Source organism: Salvelinus namaycush, chromosome 36 (assembly GCF_016432855.1).
Source record: "Salvelinus namaycush isolate Seneca chromosome 36, SaNama_1.0, whole genome shotgun sequence".
NCBI classification, from domain to species: Eukaryota; Metazoa; Chordata; class Actinopteri; order Salmoniformes; family Salmonidae; genus Salvelinus; species Salvelinus namaycush.
In genome coordinates this window covers 1,523,135-1,540,509 of record NC_052342.1, presented here as the reverse complement: position 1 = coordinate 1,540,509, position 17,375 = coordinate 1,523,135, and the positions used below count along the sequence as shown (strand labels likewise).

General features: G+C 43.4%; 1 pseudogene; it reads left to right on the top strand.

Annotated features, from left to right (window-relative positions):
- Positions 1 to 14,235: 14,235 nt before the first annotated feature.
- LOC120030203 lies at positions 14,236 to 16,057 on the top strand (annotated as a pseudogene).
- Positions 16,058 to 17,375: the final 1,318 nt, after the last annotated feature.

Below are 17,375 nucleotides of genomic sequence, written 5' to 3'. Positions count from 1 at the left end.
TGGGTCTCTAGCAGATTAGTAAGAATGTCTCACTCCATGTTCAAGAATGGCCTTTTTCCTTTTACTCAGATTACAACCGCTCACTTTCGGTTATTTGAAAATATCTATATTTTTAAAACAGGCCACAGAAAGATGGTTGCAATTTCAGTTTCATCCACCAGAAAAGACAAATACTAAAACAAAAAGTGGTTAAACTCAAATATAGGAATTGGTAAAAAAATTCTTGTAAATTAGATAATAAAATACAACTGGTGGAGTTGTCACAAACACAGCTAACAAAAATATGGAAATGTCTGCTCTACCCGAAATTACAACTAACTAATTGCAGCACTACCCAAAAAATGGAGGAAAGTGGAAGAAAATAAGGATTACAAGACCAAAATTGGTTAAAGAAAATTGTGATAATAAGTATACCAACTTAATTTAAGGACCCCAAAAAATTGACAGCTGTGCCATATATAGCGATTCGGAAAGTATTCAGACCCCTTGACCTTTTTCCACATTTTGTTACGTTAAAGCCTTATTCTAAGATTAATTACAGATGACACAATAAAAAAAGCAAAAACAGGTTTAGAATTTTTTCCCCAATGTAATACTTTATTTACATAAGTATTTAGAAACCTTTCCTCAGTACTTTGTAGAAGCACCTTTGGCAGTGATTACAGCCTCAAAAGTCTTCCTGGGTATGACGCTACAAGCTTGGCACACTTGTATTTGGGGAGTTTCTCCCATTCTTCTTTGCAGATCCTCTCAAGCTCTGTCAGGTCTCTCCAGAGATTATATAGAGAGGTGTGTTCCTGTCCAAATCATGTCCAATCAATTGAATTTACCAAGGTGGACTCCAATCAAGTTGTAGAAACATCAAGGATGATCAATGGAAACAGGATGCCCCTAAGCTCAATTTCGAGTTTATTTTTAATACAATGTGCTATAATTTCAAAAAAACTGTTTTCACTTTGTCATTAAGGGGCATTGTGTAAAATGACAAAATATATAATTGAATCAATTTTAGAATAAGGCTGTAACATAACGTGGATAAAGTCAAGGGGTCTGAATACCTTCCGAATGCACTGTAGATCGCAAAATAGTTGGGAAGAGATTTGTGATGTATCGATTCCATGGTACATGCTTTATGAACTGATACACAAAACGACACCGGATTAAAAAAAAAAAAAAAAACTGTTTCAGCATGACAATGCCCCCATGAACAAAGCGAGGTCCATACAGAAATGGTTTGTTGAAATCGGTGTGGAAGAACTTAACTGGCCTGCACAGATTTGACATCAACACCACCATTGGGATGAAATGAAACGCCGACTGCGAGCCAGGCCTAGTTGCCCAACATCAGCGCCCGACCTCGCTAATGCTCATGGCTGAATGGAAGCAAGTCCTCGCAGCAATGTTTCAACATCTAGTGGAAAGCCTTCCCAGAAGAGTGGAGGCTGTTATAGCAGCAAAGGGGAGGGGGGGGATCAACTCCATATTAATGCCCATGATTTTGGAATAAGGTGTTCGACAAGAAGTTGTCCACATACTTTTGTTCATATAGTGCATTTCTGAAATATTCTAACGGGACCCTTCTATCCTTGTGGTAGCCTAACCAATCTGTATGTCATTGGATAAGTGAATCAAGGTGTATATGGGGAGGGGTTGAGGGTAGCTGAAGGATGGGACAAGAAAAAAAAACTATTGTAAAATATACTTAAAAACAAATATGGGGGATTGGAAATAATGCAGACAATTACATTGATGGAAGCCATAATCAGCGATATTAAAGCTGATCTGGTCCATGAAAAAAATATATATGAAACGGACTTGCCTTAATGACTTTACCAGAAAAGTGTGTCACGATGTACAGTGCATTCGTAAAGTATTCAGACCCCTTCCCTTATTACGTTACAGCCTTATTCTAAAAAAAAAATTATTTTTTATTAAATCTCAAACTACACACAATACCCATAATGACAAAGCAAACAGGTAGATTTTTTTATTTGCAAACGTATAAAATAAATAAAAATGCAATATCACATTTATGTAAAGTATTCAGACTCTTTACATTTACATTACATTTAAGTCATTTAGCAGACGCTCTTATTCCAGAGCGACTTACAAGTACATACATTCATACTTTTTTTTTGTACTGGTCCCCCGTGGGAATCGAACCCACAACCCTGGCGTTGCAAGCGCCATGCTCTACCAACTGAGCCACACGGGACTCTTGACTCAGTATGTTTTTTTTATATTTTAATACTATTTCAAATTTCTAAAAAACCTGTTTTCACTTTGTCATTATGTGGCTATTGTGTGTAGATTGACGAGGCATTTCTTTTCAGGAATAAGGTGTACAGAGGTAATCTCACTAAAAAAGACAAGCCATTAAATGGCTTTCTGAGAATGACAATTTCATTGTTCGCACTGTTGACAAAGGAGGGGCTGTTATTGTACGCGGGAGGGACACATGAGCAGGAAGCCTATAGACAACTCAACAATACTGACTAGTACCTCTTTGCCTAACTTTTGGAGAATATGAAACGAGAGTTGGGTGATGTCTTGGGCCATGCCAAAGATGAAAAGAGGATCGCTAAACAAGAATGACTTTCTTCTCCCTGCCCACCTTAGGTTGGCGTGCTACTACATTATCAAAAGTCCAGAAAGATCCTCACAACCCTCCTGGAAGGCCCACCTGCTAAAATGATCCTATATCAGAGCCAACCTCCAAGTATACTGATTTCTACATTAAGCCATGTGTCCAAACTTCCCACTTTCCTTTAAGACACCACTCGCAGTCTTAACAAGCTGAGCTTAAAGATGTTGGATCTTCCTACTTGATAACAATGGATGTTGACTTTTTTTTTTTACACCAATCTTGCACACAATGAAAGTCGAGGCTTTAAAGCATTATCTTCAATTTAGGCCAGTATGCCCCCTGCTGACTTTCTCCTTCAATTAACAGAGCGGACACTAAACAACGTTTTCCTTCTCCAGGACAAGCTTTTCAGACAACAGAAGGGGACTACTTGGGGGCTTGCTTTGCCCCGCACTACGCAAACTTATTAGGGGGATTTTAGGAATTTAGTCAATTCTCTGTTCTGCTAACACTTTTTTTTTTACAAAATTGTGTGGTTTGACAGATACTGAGTTTAGGATACAGTCAATGTTTCAAATTCTCGTTGAGTGAATTCACAGTTGTGGAATTCTAACGGTTGATGTTTTGATCCAGAGAACACTAAAAGAACGTAAAACAGAATAAATAAAAAAATCTGGATCTGAAATCTTAACTCCGGATGGTTCATTACAAAACCACTTACAGGAAAAGTACGGACCGCAATACTATCCGCAGGATGGTCAGTTTTCAACCCCGCAACTTAGATTAAGAACATGCCCGTCTGTTTAAAAGGCTGCGCAGTATTTGTCACGGGGGTGGATGATTGAGGATATCTAAATCTCTGGAAAGAGAAAGTCTTCGCAAGACCCCCCACAAGCCTCAAAACCCAAACCAATCTACTTTGTGACCCGACATAGCCAGGAGGCAGCCAGGCTTAAGGACATTAAATGCAACTGGAGCATAATTTAAAGTGATCCTATTTCGTGTGATGTGTTCACTGAAGCCCCAGCATTTTCTTACAGAAGGGCCCCTTTCCCTCAAGGATAAGTTGGTGTGCAGCGACCTCACTCCAGTAACTAAGCCAAGTTGGATCCCCAAGCCCACAGGCAACTTCATGTGGTAACTGCAATCACATTGTAAAAACAAATACTTTCAGGGACACTTGTGGACCTAGAACCTAACAAGTGCAATTGTTTGTCAGCTGCAACACTACCTACAGTATGTGGCGTACAGGTTGGAGCAGTGGCGGATATAGGTAAAGGCGACATGGGCAGCCGCACAGGGTGGAATCTTGCCGGGGGCAAGAAATAACATTTAAAAAAATGGTGATATTTGCACGTCACGTCAATGATATGTCACCGTGTGGGACAATTAACCTTGTCAGAGTAGGCGCCCTGATTCTAGTTTGTGAGCTAGGCAGACTACTGCCTGGGAAGGTCTCCCACCCAGAAGTATGAGATGGGAGGGGGCGGGGGTAGGTTGACCTCAGGTCTCCCGACTGGAAGCCCGAGGTAGGGGGGGGTGGGGAAATCAATCAAATAGCGCACCTAACTTTGTACAGTATTAATGCAATTAGTAAAATCAGTCACACTACGAAACAAACCAAAATTCTTTCATAATACTGTGAATATATACTTTGAGATATTGTAGCATTTTTTCTAGTTTGTGCGAAATCGTTAAGAATAATATTAAACCAGTTTGCACACCACCAAGGTCAATTGGTTTAGTCTTGACTCTTGGTTGACAGTGTTGGTGGATGGGTAATGTATTGATGCTCGAGTGCCAAATCAACAAAAATTTGTTTCGATTTGTCTTTGTTACGAGTCTTATTTTTATATATATTTATATAGTTTTAAAATGTCATAATGTTTTTGTGTTCCAAATGTCTGAATAAAAATTACAGTTAGTGCAGAATGGTGCTTTATTTATTGTTGGCGGGGGGGGGGGGGTTGCCCAGGGAGCCATACAAGCTAGAATCGCCACTGGGTTGGAGTGCCCATGTGCATGTGGGTGTTTTTACATAGGACATACTAAGGCGTCTCAAATGCCTCCTACAACGCAGAACATTCTGGATCTTTAAACTAAGCGCCAGCTCCAAATGAGGAAATGTATTATTCTCCCTTCCTGTAAGAGATGTTTTTGTTCTCCGTGATTTCTTGTTCTACATTAAGTGTGTTAATATGAGTGCATGTGTACACATTGTATTTCCCTTTTATATTTCATTGTGGTATTGCATTCTCATTATTCCATGTTAAATGTTTGGTCTTTGTATGTTGAATGTTTTACTTGATCAACTACATATGGTAATGAATGTAATCACTTCCCATGAGAGTTAGTGGCAGACAAACAGGTGTCTAACCTATTGTTTGTCACCCTGATTGAAGGCTGTTGCAGCTGTAACGCGTCCATTTCATTTTTTTTTATTCTTGCCATGCATTATGCTTTTACATTTATTTTAACTACGAGTGCCTTGATTACTTCTGGAAGTTTGTTTTGCACAAAGTCTATTTCGGTATTGTTGTTGATAATCCAGAATCAACGCATTTTAATTCTCTGATCACTTATGTGTGTGTGTCCTTTAACATTAATGCCATTGCACTTCATCACTTACACTGAGCTCTGACATGTCACAGGAGCAGCAAATCTACCACCACACAGTGGCTAAGACAACCAAGCTACCTGGGGGACAACACACGACGACTCCTATTAAAGCACTAACCCTGCACAACTTAACAAAGTGGCGACTCCTGAGACGGCACTAAGAAAATACACCACATTCCCAGAAGGAAAAAATATTTCAGAATGTTTTTTTCCCCCTCACGAATTAGCAATGATCTCTATTCTGTTGGATTGTTTTTATGTGTGTTGTACAAATATGGAAGTGAAGTATTGGAATGTGAGCTCTGACTAGGTGATTTTTATTACTGCTATATTACACCATTTTCTGTCAATGAAGGATACAGTCGCTAGTGAAAGTCTACACACCTCTCTTCATTTAGCTTCCTTAAAATTAAAGGGATAGTTCACCTATTTTAAAACAGTGCCAGGGAAACTAAACCAAAGCATGGAGTTCTGTCATACTTTGTCCATAGACCGCTTACTGAGTAAGGAAACCAATAACATTTTAGCATTTGTTCACTATGTTACAGTGAACATACATTGAATGTAAACTGAGCAAAAATATTATAAAAAACGTAACATGCCACAATTTCAAAGATTTAGCCGTTTCAGTTCATAGAGGAAATCAATCATTTGAAATAAAGAAATTCGGCCCCAATCTATGAATTTCACATGACTGGGCAGGGGCGCAGACCTGGGTTGGCTTACGAGAGCATAGGCCCACCCACTTGGAAGCCAGGCCGACCCCCTGGGGAGCCAGGCACAGCCATTCAGAATGAGTTTCCTTTCAAAAGGGCTTCTTTTCAGACAGAAATACTCCTCAGCACCCCCCTCCCCCCCTCTAACGATCCCGCAGGTGAAGAACCCGGATGTGGAGGTCCAGGGCTCTCAAGTGGGTCGCCCACAAGTCACCATACAAATGGTCTGTGGTTGTGAGGCCGGTTGGACGTACTGCCAAATTCTCTAAAACGACATTGGAGGCAGCTTATGGTAGAGAAATGAACATTCAATTCTCTGACAACCGCTCTGATGGAGAATCCTGCAGTCAGCATGCCAATTGCACGCTCCCTCAAAACTTGAGACATCTGTGGCATTGCGTTTGACATAACTGCACATTTTAGAGTGGCCTTTAATTGTGACTCACCACCTGGATTCGGTGTAATGTAGCAAAATTTGAAATGTTTTTTTACATTATATAAAAAGAAATGACTTGGAGCTACAAAACGGTATATCATACACTGCATTTGAGGAACAATGGGAAAGTAATTCTGCTTTGAAAGTTAATCAACTTATAAACTCACCTTTGAATCGCCTTTGAATGTTTTGCTATCTAGTTTCGAGCTCTTCTTTGTCTACACCCATTCAGCATCGTTCACACCCTCGCCCTAAGCTTTAGCCCCAACCATCTCGTTTCGCTCTCGACGCTTACACTTGACACTGACCGAGGATTTGTATACCTCTGGACAACATGAAAACAGCCTAACCAGCTCTGCTGGCAACAATTTAATTTAGCTTTTTTGCAGACGTTTACTGACACCGGCCATATTCGATGGGTGTTGTACACACATCACGTAACATTAGCTGGCTGGCTCGTTAGCTAACATTAGCTACAGTTGAAGTTTGCATACACCTTAGCCAAATACATTTAAACTCAGTTTTTCAAAAATTAATGGACATTTAATCCCAGTAAAAATTCCCTGTTTTAGGTCAGTTAGGATCACCACTCTAAGAATGTGAAATGTCAGAATAGTAGGAGAGAGAATACTTTTCAGCTTTCATTCATTTCATCACATCCCCAATGGGTCAGAGGTTTACATACACTCAATTAGTATTTGGTAGCATTGCCTTTAAATTGTTTAACTTGGGTCAAATATTTCCAGGTAGCCTTCCACAAGCTGCCCACAATAAGTTGGGTGAATTTTGGCCCATTCCCCCTGACAGAGCTTGTGTAACTGAAATCAGGTTTGTAAGCCTCCTTGCTCGCACATGCTTTTTCAGTTCTGCTCACACATTTTCTATAGGATTGAGGTCAGGGCTTTATGGCCACTCCAATACCTTGACTTTGTTGCCATTTTACCACAACTTTGGAAGTATGCTTGGGGTCATTATCCTTTTGGAAGACCCATTTGCGACCAAGCTTTAACTTCCTGACTGATGTCTTGGGATGTTGCTTCAATATATCCACATAATTTTCCTTCCTCATGATTCCATGTATTTTGTGAAGTGCAACAGTCTCTCCTGCAGCAGAGCACCCCCACAACATGATGCTGCCACCCCCGTGCTTGTAACGCTCGTCTTTCTCATCTGAAGAGGAGCAAGGATCGGACCAATATGCAGCGTAGTTTGAAGACATATCTTTTAATAAAGAAAGACGAACACGAAAAAACACTTGAACAAACTACAAAATAACAAACGACGTGAACAGACCTGAACTTGAGAACAAAACACATGAACGCACGAACAGGACGGAACACACGAACGAACGAAACGAAACAGTCCCGTGTGGTACAAACACTGACACAGGAACAATCACCCACAAACAAACAGTGAGAACAGCCTACCTTAATATGGTTCTCAATCAGAGGAAACGTAAAACACCTGCCCCTGATTGAGAACCATATCAGGCTAATTGAAAATGAACCCAACATAGAATGCCCACCCAGCTCACGTCCTGACCAACTAAACAAAGACAAAACAAAGGAAATAAGGTCGGGAACGTGACAGTACCCCCCCACCCCCCAAGGTGCGGACTCCGGCCGCAAAACCTGAACCTATAGGGGAGGGTTTGGGTGGGCATCTGTCCACGGTGGCGGCTCTGGCTCTGGACGTGGTCCCCACCCCACCATAGTTAATCCCCGCTTCCGTGGCCTCCTCCTAATGGCTACCCACCATATTAACCCCACTGGATTAAGGGGCAACACCGGACTGAGGGGCAGCACCGGACTGAGGGGCAGCTCCGGACTGAGGGGCAGCTCCGGACTGAGTGACGGCTCTGGCTGCTCCTGTCTGGCGGGCGGCTCTGGCTGCTCCTGTCTGGCGGGCGGCTCTGGCTGCTCCTGTCTGGCGGGCGGCTCTGGCTGCTCCTGTCTGGCGGGCGGCTCTGGCTGCTCCTGTCTGGCGGGCGGCTCTGGCTGCTCCTGTCTGGCGGGCGGCTCTGGCTGCTCCTGTCTGGCGGGCGGCTCTGGCTGCTCCTGTCTGGCGGACGGCTCTGGCTGCTCCTGTCTGGCGGACGGCTCTGAAGGCTCAGGACAGACGGGCGGCTTTGAAGGCTCAGGGCAGACGGGCGGCTTTGAAGGCTCAGGGCGGCGCTGGGCAGACGGATAGCGCAGACGGCACTGGGCAGACGGGCAGCGCAGGCGGCTCTGGGCAGACGGGCAGCGCAGGCGGCTCTGGGCAGACGGGCAGCTCTGGGCAGACGGGCAGCGCAGGCGGCTCTGGGGAGACGGGCAGCGCAGGCGGCTCTGGGGAGACGGGCAGCGCAGGCGGCTCTGGGGAGACGGGCAGCGCAGGCGGCTCTAGGCAGACGGGCAGCGCAGGCGGCACTGGGCAGACGGGCAGCGCAGGCGGCACTGGGCAGACGGGCAGCGCAGGCGGCACTGGGCAGACGGCAGACTCTGGCCGGCTGAGGCGCACAGTAGAATGCCCACCCTTACCTGGTTGAATGCTCCCCGTAGCCCGACCAGTGCGGGGAGGTGGAATAACCCACACTGGGCTGTGTTGGCGAACCGGGGACACCATGCGTAAGGCTGGTGCCATGTATGCCGGCCCGAGGAGACGCACTGGAGACCAGACGCGTTGAGCCGGCTTCATGGCACAATGCTCAATCTAGCACGGGCCAGTGCGGGGAGGTGGAATAACCCGCACCGGGCTAAGCACACGTACAGGAGACACCGTGTTATGCGGTAAAGCGCACTGTGTCTGCCCGTACTTTCGCTCTCCACGGTAAGCTCGGGGAGTTGGCGCAGGTCTCCTACCTGACTTCGCCACACTCCCTTGTAGCGCCCCCCCCCCCCCCCCAAGAAATTTTTGGGCTTGACTCTCAGAGGAAACGTAAAACACCTGCCCCTGATTGAGACCCATATCAGGCTAATTGAAAATGAACCCAACATAGAAACACATAACATAGAATGCCCACCCAGCTCACGTCCTGACCAACTAAACAAAGACAAAACAAAGGAAATAAAGTCAGGAACGTGACAGTGCTTCACGTTTGGGATGGTGTTCCTTGACTTGCAAGCCTTCCCCTTTTTCCTCCAAACATAACAATAGTCATTATGGCTAAACAATTCTAATTTTGTTTCATCAGACCAGAGGACATTTCTCCAAAAAGTACGATCTTTGTCCCCATGTGCAGTTGCAAACCGTAGTCTGGCTTTATGGTGGTTTTGGAGCAGTGGCTTCTTCCTTGCTGAGCTGCCTTTCAGGTTATGTTGATACAGGACTCGTTTTACTGTGGATATACATACTTTTGTACCCGTTTCCTCCAGCATCTTCACAAGGTCCGTTGCTGTTCTGGGATTGATTTGCAATTTTCGCACCAAAATACGTTCATCTCTAGGAGACAGAACATGTCTCCTTCCTGAGCGGTATGACGGCTGCATGGTCCCATGGTGTTTATACTTGCGTAATATTGTTTGTACAGTTGAGCGTGGTACCTTCAGGCGTTGGAAATTGCTTGTGGAGGTCTACAATTTTTTTATGAGGTCTTGGCTTATTTCTTTTGACTTTCCCATGATGTCAAGCACAGAGGCACTGAGTTTGAAGGTAGGCCTTGAAATTCATCCACAGGTACACCTCCAATTGACTCAAATTATGTCAATTAGCCTATCAGAAGCTTCTAAAGCCATGACATGATTTTCTGGGATTTTCCAAACTGTTTAAAGGCACAGTCAACTTAGTGTATGTAAACTTCTGACCCACTGGAAGTGTGATACAGTGAATTTATAAGTTAAATAATCTGTCTGTAAACAATTGTTGGAAAAATGACTTGTCATCCGGCGCCGACAGAGATGGCCGCTTCGCATTCTTAGGAAACTATGCAGTATTTTGTTTTTTTATGTATTATTTCTTACACTGTTACCCCAGGAAATCTTAAGTGTTATTACAAAAAGCCGGGAGGAAGTATTGGATATAAGAGCAACATCAACTTACCAACATTACGACCAGGAATACGACTTTCCCGAAGCGGATCCTCTGTTTGGTCCACCACCAGGGACAATGGATCGGATCCCAGCAGGCGACCCAAAACAACATCGTCACCGCAGTAGAGGCATACGTAGCGGCCTCCTGGTCAGACTTAGACGGGCAAGCACACCACCCACCGCTTCCAAGCATATTAGTCGCCAATGGCCAGTCTCTAGACAACAAGGTGGACAAAATTAGGGCACAAGTTGCCTTCCAGAGAGACAGAGATTGTAACATTCTCTGTTTCACGGAAACATAGCTCACTCGGGATATGTCAGAGTCGGTACAGCCACCGGGTTTCTTCATGTGTCGCGCCGACAGAAACAAACATATCTGGTAAGAAGGGCAGGGGTGTATACCTCATGATTAACAACTCATGGTTAACTCAGTCTATTCTTGTTCTGAGAAATGAAGGCTATTCCATGTGAGAAATTGCCAAGAAACTGAAGATCTCGTACAGCGCTGTGTACTACTCCCTTCACAGAACAGCGCAAACTGCATCCCAGAGTCGCATCTTCACTGTTGACTTTGAGACCGGTGTTTTGCGGGTACTATTTAATGAAGCTGCCAGTTGAGGACTTCAGCCATCTGTTTCTCAAACTAGACATGAATGTACTTGTCCACTTGCTCAGTTGTGCACTGGGGCATCCCACTCTTTCTATTCTGGTTAGAGACAGTTTGCGCCGTTCTGTGAAGGGTGTAGTACACAGCGTTGTACCAGATCTTCAGTTACTTGGCAATTTCTCACATGGAATAGCCTTCATGTCTTAGAACAAGAATAGACTGACGAGTTTTAGAAGAAAGTCTTTGTTTCTGGCCATTTTGAGCCTGTAATAGAACCAACAAATGCTGATGCACCAGATACTCAACTAGTGTAAAGCAGGCCAGTTTTATTGCTTTAATAGGACAACAGTTTTTCAGCTGTGCCAACAATTGCAAAAGGGCTTTCTAATGATCAATTAGCCTTTTAAAATGATAAACTTGGATTAGCTAACACAACATGCCATTGGAACACAGGAGTGATGGTTGCTGATAAAAGCCATTTCCAGCTACAATAGTCATTTACTACATTAACAATGTCTACCCTGTATTTCTGATCATTTTAAATGGACAAAAAAATAAAAAGTGCTTTTCTTTCAAAAACAAGGACATTTCTAAGTGACCCCAAACTTTTGAACGGTAGTGTACGACATACAGTGCATTTGGAAAGATCCAGACCTCTTGACTTTTTCCACATTGTTACGTTACAGCCTTATTCTAAAATGAATTAAATAGTTTCCCACTCAATCTACACACAATAGCCCATTATAACAAACCAAAAATAGGTTAAGACATTTTTGCAAATGGTTAAAAAAAAACGTATTTTAAGACATCACAGTTACATAAGTATTCATACCATTTATTCAGTACTTTGTTGTAGCACCGTCGGCAACGATTACAGCCTCGAGTATGAGGCTACAAGCTTGGCACATCTGGATTTGGGGTGTTTCTCCCATTCTTCTCTGCAAATCCTCTCAAACTCTCAGGTTGGATTGGGAGCGTCTCCCCACAGCTATTGTCAGGTCTCTCTCGAGATGTTTGATCGGGTTCAAGTCCGGGCCACTCAAGGATATTCAGAGACTTGTCCCGAAGTCACTCCTGCATTCTCTTGGCTGTGTGCTTAGGGTTGTTGTCCTGTTGGAAGGTGAACCGTCGCCCCATTCTGAGGTCCTGAGCGCTCTGGAACAGGTTTTCATCAAGCGTCTCTGTACTTTGCGCCATTCAGGATCGAGGGAGAGATGACCAGTACCCCAGTCCCTGCCGCTGAAAAACATCCACACAGCATGGTGCTTCAATCACCATGCTTCACCGTGGGGATGATGCCAGGTTTCCTCCAGAAGTGACACTTGGCATGCAGGCCTAAGAATTCAATCTTGGTTTCATCAGACCAGAGAATCTTGTTTCTCATGGTCAGAGGTCGACCGATTAATCGGAATGGCCGATTAATTAGGGCCGATTTCAATTTTCATAACAATCGGAAATCGGTATTTGGCAGATGTATTTTTTTACACCTTTATTTAACTAGGCAAGTCAGTTAAGAACACATTCTTATTTATTTTCAATGACGGCCTAGGAACGGTGGGTTAACTGCCTCGTTCAGGGGCAGAACGACAGATTTTTATCTTGTCAGCTCGGGGGATTCAATCTTGCAACCTTACAGTTAACTAGTCTAACGCTCTAACCACCTGATTACATTACACTCCACGAGGAGCCTGCCTGTTACGCGAATGCAGTAAGCCAAGGTGAGTTGCTAGCTAGCATTAAACTTATCTTATAAAAAACAATCATAATCACTAGTTAACTACACATGGTTGATGAAATTACTAGTTTATCTAGCGTGTCCTACGTTGCATATAATCGATGCGGTGGCATTCGCGAAAACGACTGTCGTTGCTCCAACGTGTACGTAACCATAAACATCAATGCCTTTCTTAAAATCAATACACAAGTATATATTTTTAAACCTGCATATTTAGTTCATATTGCCTGCTAACATGAATGTCTTTTAACTAGGAAAAATGGTGTCACTTCTCTTGCAACACAATCATGGTATATGCAGCATTTTGGGCCGCCTAGCTCATTGCAAACTGTGAAGACTATTTCTTCCTAACAAAGACAGCCAACTTTACCAAACGTGGGATGATTTAACAAAAGCGCATTTGCGAAAAAAGCACAATCGTTGCACGACTGTACCTAACCATAAACATCAATGCCTTTCTTAAAATCAATACACAGAAGTATACATTTTTAAACCTGCATATTTAGCTAAAAGAAATACAGGTTTGCAGGCAATATTAACCAGGTGAAATTGTGTCACTTCTCTTGCGTTCATTGCACGCAGAGTCAGGGTATATGCAACAGTTTGGGCCGCCTGGCTCATTGCGAACTAAATTGCCAGAATTTTACGTAATTATGACATAACATTGAAGGTTGTGCAATGTAACAGGAATATTTAGACTTATGGATGGCACCCGTTAGATAAAATACGGAACGGAATAAACGTTTTGTTTTCGAGGTGATAGTTAACGGATTTGACCTAAGGCTCGTATTTCTGTGTGTTTATTATATGTAAGTCTATGATTTGATAGAGCAGTCTAACTGATGGGTGGTAGGTAGCAGCAGGCTCGTAATAGTCAAAGGAATATGGTTTAGAGAGAAATAGTCTACGCGTTATAATTCCTGTAATAACCTGCGGCTGAACTTGAAAGGGGTTCCTTCGTTATTTTACCGTTCATGTCTTCCATAGAGAATGTCTTGATCTACTTCAAATAAGGTCTGTGTTTCGTGCAGGCTTAAACCGCCTCAGCGTTTTGATACCCGTGTAAATCTCACTAGGATAAGGTAATGTTTGTCAACATATTTTCATAAATCCACTCTACAAAAAAAATTATCTTCGCTTATATTTAGTCAATATTGATCAGAGTTACCTTGTCCTATGGATATCTACACAGTTATAAAATTGGCAAGGTGGTGTAAGCCTACACGAAACGCAGACCTTATTTTAAGTGAATCTAAAAAATATCCTATGGAATAAATGAATGAAGGAACCGCTTTTCAGATTTTGCTAGAAGGTGTCATGGGAATTATGACTGGCACTTTGGTAGTCAATTCTTACCATGCCCATTATTAAAATAGGATTTCCTGCATATAGAAATTAGTTTTTGTTTTCAACATTCATCACAGGTAACTTAAACTATTTTTATTCAAACAGTTGAGAGTATTTGTCTCCTAAGCAGACTCTTCAGTATCATTGTCACTTCAGAGCTGTGTGTGTGTGTGTTTTACAGATGGCAGAGAAAAGCAGAGCACCAGTGTGGGACCATTACATGGAATTGGCACCAGGGAAAGCAAGATGTCTTATTTGTGATAAAGATGTAAGCATGGGGTCAGCAACGACTAAATCAAAAAATACCACCAACCTGTGGAATCACCTTAAGAACACCCATCCAAAAGCCCATAAGGAAGCAATGATGAAAAAAGCAAATGCAAATTCTTCACAAGGAAAAAGTGATAGACACATCGCAGGCTACAATCTTACAACTTTTTAATAAGCAAGCAAAATGGCAGGATAAAGACCCAAGGGCCAAGAAGATGGATGTAGCAATTATTGAGATGATTGCCACTGACAACCAGCCATTCACAGTGGTGTCTGAGATTGGTTTTCAGCAGGTGATTACTCTTGCTGAACCCCGGTACAGGATCAAAGATGAAAAGTTATTTCGCACAGAAATACTAGATAAAACACATGAAAGAGTTGATGAAAGTGAAGAATCTGGTGGCACCAGTCAACGCTCCACACATGGCATTCACAACTGACTGCTGGTCAGGCACTACAGAGTCCCTGATGAGCCTTACTGGACATTTCATTGACAATGTTTGGACAAGAAAGCAGGTTGTGCTGAATGTCAAGACTATGAATGGATCACACACAGGAAACTACATCAGAGAGATGTTTTTGACCATGTTGGAATACTGGGAAATCCACACAGAACGTGTAGTGCTGGTCCTCAGGGACAGTGGGGCAAACATGGTGAAAGGTATGAGACTGGCAGAGCTTCCAGACTTCAGCTGCAGTGCACACACCCTACAGCTTGTAATCAATGATGGCCTATCCAGTCAGAGAGCTGTGCTAGACATTATTGCCATGTTGAAGAGCTGTGCAACTCACTTTGACCACTCTGTACTGGCCAAACAGAGGCTGAGGGCCAGTCAGGAAGAGCTTGGCCTCCCCAAACACAGCATCATCCAAGCAGTTCAAACTCGCTGGAACTCAACACTACACATGTTGCAGAGGATGTTTGAACAGAGGCGTGCACTGAATGTGTATGCAGGTGAATACGGACACATCAGCAGTTTGTCTGCTGCACAGTGGGACATTGTCTCTAACCTAATTGAGACTCACCTATGGAGGAGGTGACACTGGAGATGAGCCACACAACTCTACAGCCGCATGCATCATCCCCAGTGTGTCGGTGCTGAAGTTGATGCTACAGCAGGAGGGTTCTTCTACTCAAGGCATCAAAACTTTATGGAAGACCATGTTGGACAGTCTGACAAGGAGGTGCTCCAAGGCCGAGGAGACAAAGTGCCTGGTGCTGGCAACTGTCCTAGATCCACGTTACAAGAGCTATGCCTTCACTTCAGGGACAGCACTAGAGAAAGCAAAAGAGTGGCTGAAGGAGAAGTCTGACCTACTAAGGAAACCAAATCCCAGAGCCAGAGCAGATGGGACGAGTGAAGAGGACCGGGATGCAGGTGCATAAAAGCAAAGAGTCCAGGTAGATCAGCCACCCAGTCTGGTGGACAGCCTCTTCGCTAGAATCCTTGGAAGCCAAGAGGGCAGGGCTGAAGTCCAGTGCAGTTTTGAAATTGAGTTGGAGCGTTACCTCACAGAGCCTGTCATTGACAGAAAGAGCGGCTTGCCTTTGGAGTGGTGGAAGCAGAATGAGGACAGACTTCAATCACTCTCTCCACTGGCAAAGAAGTTTCTCTGTCCCCCACCTTCTTCGGTCCCAAGCGAGAGTGTTCAGTGAGGTGGGGATCATTTATGATAAGCGGAGGAGCAGACTGACAGGGGACCATGCAGACAAGCTCTGCTTTCTGCACTACAACCTAAAACTTATTAACTGGGAATATTGAAGGTCTGATTGGTAGAGTGCTGCAGAGATGGTTGTCCTTCTGGAAGGTTCTCTCATCGCCACAAAGGAACTCTGGAGCACTGTTAGAGTGACCATCGGGTTCTTGGTCATCTCCCTGACCAAGGCCCTTCTCCTGATTGCTCAGTTTGTTTTTTGGTTCCCTTCCCCTTGTCAGAATCCTGTCTACGGACAATTCCGTCGACCTCATGGCTTGGTTTTTGCTCTGACGTGCACGGTCAACTGTGGGCCCTTTATATAGACAGGTTTGTGCATTTCCAAATCATGTCCAATCAATTAAATTTACCACAGGTGGACTCCAATCAAGTTGTAGAAAAACCGTCAAGGATGATCAATAGAAACAGGATGCACCTGAGCTCAATTGAGTCTCATAACAAAGGGTCTGAATACTTATGTAAATACAGCATCTTTGTTTTATATAAATTTGCAAAGAAATTCTAAACCTGTTTTTGCTTTGTCATTACGGGGTCCTGTGTGTAAATTGCTGACATTTTTATTTTATCCATTTTTGAATAAGGCTGTAACGTAACAAAATGTGGAAAAAGTCCAGGTGTTCTGAATACTTTCGGATTGCACTGTAGTATGAGGCCGCAACCTGGAACACAAGCATGACCAGCACACAACTAATTCATGCCTTACAGTAATACTAGAGTGGGTTACATAATGTTATACGTTAATAAAGTCACTACATAACATTCCATCTTCAGCCAACCAGAAATGACCTAAATAGATGGAATGTAGCGCAATAGTGATGCACTTCACAGAGAGTAATGCCAAACTGCATGCAGGGAGACATGAGAGCTGGCATTACAATTAGTTGATCTTTACCACCTGTGCTGGAAAGTAAATTGCTTGAGTAAAGCCTCCGTCACATTACTCATAAACACCGCGTTACTTTGCGCCGGATTTCATGCATTTCAATGGGGAAGTAGAAAACTCTGGAATTTCCGACTTGCTGAATGCGGCACTTGTATAACTTCAACCAGTTAGCAAGTCGGAAATGGCCTTGTTCTGACAAACACTTGAGCGGCATTAGCCTGTTCCGATTCTGGATGGCCAGATTTCTCATTCTTGCTGGCACTGGCATATGGTGACTCGTAAGTTCCTCGTTTCATCTTGTTATTGATACCATGTCTTGTTTTGAGGTGTTTTGACTGACAAATTCGCTAGCAAACCAACTGTAACAATGTATTTGAGACAATTGAAGTAAGTGAACCCACAAGTCCAAATCCCCATCTCCAGCCATTGCTAATTTCGTAAAGGGACCATTT